This window comes from Leucopleurus acutus (genome assembly GCF_964270905.1).
Source record: "Leucopleurus acutus genome assembly, chromosome: 3".
NCBI lineage: Eukaryota > Metazoa > Chordata > Mammalia > Artiodactyla > Delphinidae > Leucopleurus > Leucopleurus acutus.
The window spans coordinates 106,640,506-106,646,265 of NC_139145.1; the positions used below are offsets into that span (position 1 = coordinate 106,640,506).

At 33.9% G+C, this 5,760-nt stretch overlaps 1 pseudogene across 1 annotated transcript; it reads right to left on the bottom strand.

Moving 5' to 3' along the window:
• Positions 1-4,036: 4,036 nt before the first annotated feature.
• Positions 4,037-5,113, bottom strand: LOC309959320 (large ribosomal subunit protein uL30-like; annotated as a pseudogene). The gene is made up of 2 exons: positions 5,049-5,113; positions 4,037-4,701 (listed from the first exon to the last, which is right to left on the bottom strand). The product of its transcript is annotated as a large ribosomal subunit protein uL30-like (transcript).
• Between the last annotated feature and the right edge of the window lie 647 nt (positions 5,114-5,760).

A 5,760-nucleotide genomic window follows, 5' to 3' on the forward strand; every position in this document is an offset into this window, starting at 1 on the left:
ATAATTAGCAATGTTGCGCATCTTTTCATGTGCCAGTTGGCCATATGTATGTCTTCTTCGGAAAAATGTCTATTCAGTTCTTCTACCCATTTTTTTAATCAGGTTGTTTGTTTTTTTGATATTGAGTTGTATGGGCTGTTTATATATTTTGGCTATTAACTGCTTGTTGGTCATATCATTTGCAAATATTTTCTCCCATTCAGTAGGTTGTCTTTTCATTTTGTGGATAGTTTCCTATGCTGTGCAAAAGCTTTTAAGTTTCATTAGGTCCCATTTGTGTATTTTTGCTTTTATATGTTTTGCCTTAGGAGACAGATCCAAAAAAAATATTGCTACAGTTCATGTCAAAGACTCTTCTGCCTATGTTGAATTCTAGGAGTTTTAAAGTTTCTGGTATTATATTTAGGTCTTTAATCCATTTTGAGTTTATTTTTGTATATGTGTAAGAAAATGTTCCAATTTCATTCTTTTACATGTAGCTGTCCAGTTTTCCCAGCACCATTTATTGAAGAGACTGTCATTTCCTTACTGTATATTCATGCCTCCTTTGTCATAGATTAATTGACCATAAGTATATGAGTTTATTTACAGGCTCTCAATTCTGTCCCATTGAGCTATATATCTGCTTTTGTGCCAATACCATACTGTTTTGATTACTGTAGCTTTGTGGTATAGTCTGAAGTCAGGGACAGGATTCCTCCAGCTCTATTCTTTTTTCTCAAGATTGTTGTAGCTATTTGGGCTCTTTCGTGTTTCCATATAAAATTTTAAATTATTTGTTCTAGTTCTGTGAAAAAAGACATTGATATTTTGATAAGGATTGCATTGAACTTGTAGATCGCCTTCGGTAGTATGGTTATTTTAACAATAGTAATTCTTCTAATCCATGAATACAGTGTAATTTGCCATCTGTTTGTGTCATCTTCAATTTCTTTCATCAGTGTCTCATAGTTTTCTGAGTACAGGTTTTTTACTTCCTTAGATTTATTTCTAGGTTCTTTAATTCTTTTTGATGTGATGGTAAACTGGATTATTTTCTTAATTTCTCTTTCTTCTAGTTCATTGTTAGTGTATAGAAATGCAACAGATTTCTGTATATTAATTGTGTATCCTGCAACTACACCAAATTCATTGACAAGCTCTCATAGTTTTTTGGTGGCATCTTTAGGATTTCCTATGTATAATATCATGTCTTCTGCAAACAGTGGGTGTTTTACTTCTTCCCTTCCAGTTTGGATTCCTTTTATTTCTTTTTCTCATCTGATTGCTGTGACTAGAACTTCCTATACTATGTTGAATTACAGTGGTGAGAATGGGCATCCTTGTCTTGCTCCCAATCTTAGAGAAAATGCTTTCAGCTTTTCATCTTGAGTATGATGTTAGCTATGGGCTTATCATAATGGCCTTTATTATGTTGGGCATGTTCCCTCTATACCCACTTTCTGGAGGGTTTTATCATAAATGAATGTTGAATTTTGTCAGATGTTTTTTTTCTGCATCTGTTGAGATCATACGATTTTTATTCTTCATTTTGTTAATGTGATGTGTCACATTGATTTGTGGATGTTGAATCATCCTTGTATCCCTGGGATAAATCCCACTTAATCATGATGTATGATCCTTTTAATATATTGTTGAATTCAGTTTTCTAACATTTTGTTGAGTATTTTTGAGTCTATATTGATCAGTGGTATTAGCCTGTCATTTCCTTTTTTGTGATATCTTTGTCTGATTTTGGTATCAGGTGATGCTGGCCTCATATAATGAGTTAAGAAACATTCCTTCCTCTTCTATTCTTTGAAATAGTTTGAGAAGGATAGGTGTTAACTCTTCTCAAATGTTTGGTATAATTCACCTGTGAAACTCTTCCTGGATTTATGTTTGTTGGGAGGGTTTTTTGTTTGTTTGTTTGTTTTTTTACTGACATTTTCATTACTGGTAATTAGTCTGTTTGTATTTTCTATTTCTTCCTGGTTCAGTCTTGAGAGATTATACATTTCTAGGAATTTGTTCATGTCTTCTAGGTTGTCCATTTTATTGGCATATAATTGTTCATAGTAATCTCTTATAATCCTTTGTATTTCTTGAGCATCAGTTGTAACTTCTTTTTCATTTCTAATTTTATTGATATGGGCTCTCCTTTTTCTTGTTTAGACTGACTGAATATTTATAAATTTTGCTTATCTTTTTGAAGAACCAGATCTCAGTTTCATTGATCTTTTCTAATTTTTTTAGTCTCTATTTCATTTATTTCTGCCTTGATCTTTAATTTTATTGCTGTTGTTGTTCTACTAACTTTGGGTTTTTTGTTTTGTTTTTAACAGAAGGAAGGTTTAATATTACCATAATGTATAACATTACATTTAGAACAGTTTTTCTTTCAAATGGTGACTAGGTATATGAAGGATTTGCCAGGGAAATGTTGTGACTCTAACCTCAAAGCTCAATTTATGGCCAATGGGGACAGGACATCATTTCAGATCTTTTAATCAAAGTTGTATTGCATTTTATTGGAGCACTGAAACTTCCACAAACAAGGACCCCCTTTTTTAATCCTATTTTTTAATTGAAGTATAGTTAATATACAATATTAGATAAGTTACACATGAACAGTGTAGTGATTCAAAATTTTTAAAGATTTTACTCTATTTGTAGTTATAAAATATTGGCTATATTCCATGTATTGTACAATATATCATTGTAGTTTATTTTATACATAATAGTTTGTACCTCTTAATCCCTTACCCCTGTATTGCCCCTTCCCTCTTGCCTCTCCCCACTGGTAACCACTAATTTGATATCTATATCTGTGAGCCTGTTTCTTTTTTGTTATATTCACTAGTTGGTTGTGTTTTTTTAGATTCTACATATAAGTGATATCATACAGTATTTGTCTTTCTCTCTCTGACTTATTTCACTTAGCATAATACCTTTCAAGTCCATCCATGCTGCTGCAAATGACATTTCATTTTTTTAATGGCTGAGTAGTATTCCATTCCATATTCCACATCTTCTTTATCCATTCATCTATTAATGGACACTTAGATTTCTTCTATATCTTCTAACTTTGGGTTTTGTGTTTTCTTTTTTCTGGTTCCTTTAGTTGTGAGGTTAGGTTGTTTACTTGAGATTTCTTAGGCTTATATTTCTATACACTTCCCTCTTAGAACTGCTTTTGCTGCTTCCCATGGATTTGGATCTTTGTGCTTCCATTTTCATTTGTCTCCAGGTATTTTTAAATTTCTTCAGTAATCCATTGGTTGTTTAGTAGCATATTGTTTAGCTCCACGTGTTTGTGTTTTTTGCAGTTTTTTCATTGTAGTTGATTTCTAGTCTCATAGACTTGTGGTCAGAAAAGATACTTGATATAACTTCAGTTTTCTTAAATTTAGTGAGAGTTTGTTTTGTTGCCTAACATGTAATCTATCCTGGAGAATGTTCCATGTGCACTTGAAATGAATGTGTACTCTACTGCTTTTTGATAGAATGGTCTATATATGTGTATAAAATCCATTTGGTCTAATGTGTTATTTGAGGCCAGTGTTTCCTTATTAATTTTCTATTTGGATGATTTGTCCATTGATTTAAGTGGGGCTCTTAAAGGCCCTTACTATTATTGTGTTGCTGTCAATTTCTCCCTTTGTGTCTGTTAATATATGCTTTATGTATTTAGGTGCTCTTATGTTGAGTGCATGTATATTTTAAATTGTTATGTTTTCTTCTTGGATTGATCACTTGATTATTAGGTAATATCCTTCTTTATCTCTTGTTACAGTCTTTGTTTTAAAGTCATTTTCTCTAATATAAATATTGCTACCCTGGCTTTCTTTTCATTTTCATTTGCATGGAATACCTTTTCCATCCACTACTTTCAGCCTGTGTGTATTTTTAGATGTGAAGTGAGTCTCTTGTAGGCAGCATATATATGGATCATGTTTTTGTATCCATTCAGCCACTCTGTGAAATTTTTTTTCAATTTGAAAACAGTCACTGTTTATTAACTGACTAGATTACAAAAATAATCATGGTAGATACCTTAGTTCATCCTTCTAATAAGCCTGTTGATCTGGTCTTTCCTGTTGCCAGCATCTCCACCTTCTACAAAACGGGTAGTCTTTTTCTTCATTCTGCCTCATGGAGAAGACAATTTGAAGGGCCACAGAAGTTGTTTACTTCTTTGAAAAGTTTTCCAACAGTATAGATCTTATGAATCAGATCCTCCATGCAGATGATGCCATGTTTGCCAAGAGATCAAGCAATCAACACATTATACATCAGGGCAATTTGCTTCTTGTTGATTTTACCAAAACCATGCTTGTAGATCAATTCATTTACTGACTTCAGTTTTGTGTACCCCCATGCAATGTATGGTTCCACAATTCTCAGCATGTTAATTGAAGCCTTGTTGAGCTTTACAAAGGTGCCATTGAAGATCTGACAGAGGTGAAAGAGCTGCAACACCTTTCAAACCTTTGGGCTCACACCATTGATACCGATGACAAATGCCAATTTTGATTCTGTGGGTACCTGGAAGTTGCCGGCTTTTCTTGCCATCCTAGCCATTCAAATTTCAGTCTGCCTGTATTCCTTGTGATAGTGCTTAGCTTTTTCATGGATAAGCTTCCTCCTTGCCTTTCAAAACATCTTTTGGGCAGATTTCTTTCTTAGGCTCTTGATCTTAAGCTCTGTGAAATTCTTTCACTTTTTCTTTTTTTAAAAAAAATATTTATTCATGTATTTATTTATTTATTTATTTGGCTGGATCGGGTCTCAGTTGCAGCATGTGGGATCTCCATTGCGGCATGTGGGATCTTTCATTGTGGCGCACAGCCTTCTCTCTAGTTGTGGCATGCGGGCTCCAGAGCACATGGGCTCAGTAGTTGCAACACATGGGCTCTCTAGTTGTGGTGCACAGGCTGTAGAGTGTGCAGGCTTAGTTGCCCTGTGGCATGTACGATCTTAGTTCCCCAACCAGGGATTGAACCTGTGTCCCCTGCATTGGAAGGCATTCTTAACCACTGGACCACCAGGGAAGTCCCATCTTTCACTTTTTCTTAAGGGTTTCTGGCACAGCAGGAACCTTCTTTTTCTTCTCTTCTGCACCCTCCATGGTTCCAGCCAGGAAAGAGCACCGTATGACTTTTGATTGGAGTGTCTAGTCCATTTACATTTAAAGTAATTATTGTTAGGTATGTACTTATTGCCAATTTGTTAATTATTTGGGGGTTGTCTTGTAGTTCTTTTTGTTCCTTTCTTCTTTTGTTCTCTTCCCTTCTGATTTGATGACTATCTTTAGTTTATGTTTGGATTATTTTCTCTTTTTTGTGTGTGTATCTTTTATAGATTTTTGGTTTGTAGTTACCATAAGGTTTATATATAGCAATCTCTGTGTGTGTGTATATATATATATATATATATATATGATTATTTTAAGTTGATTATCTCTTAATTTGAAACTCATTTCAACAAACCTACATTTTTACTCCCCTCACCCATGATTGCTGTTTTTGACATCATATTTTATACATTTGTGTTTTGTGTATCCCTTAACTACTTATTGCAGCTATAGATGATTTTACTACCTTTGTCTTTTAACCTTCCTACTAACTTTATATGTGGTTGATTTACTACCTTTACTGTACATTTGCCTTTACTGATGAGCTTTTTCCTTTTGTAATTTTCACATCTGTAGTTGTGTCCTTTCCTTTTTCACTTACAAAAGTTCCTGCAATATTTCTTATAAAGCTGGTTTGGTGGTGC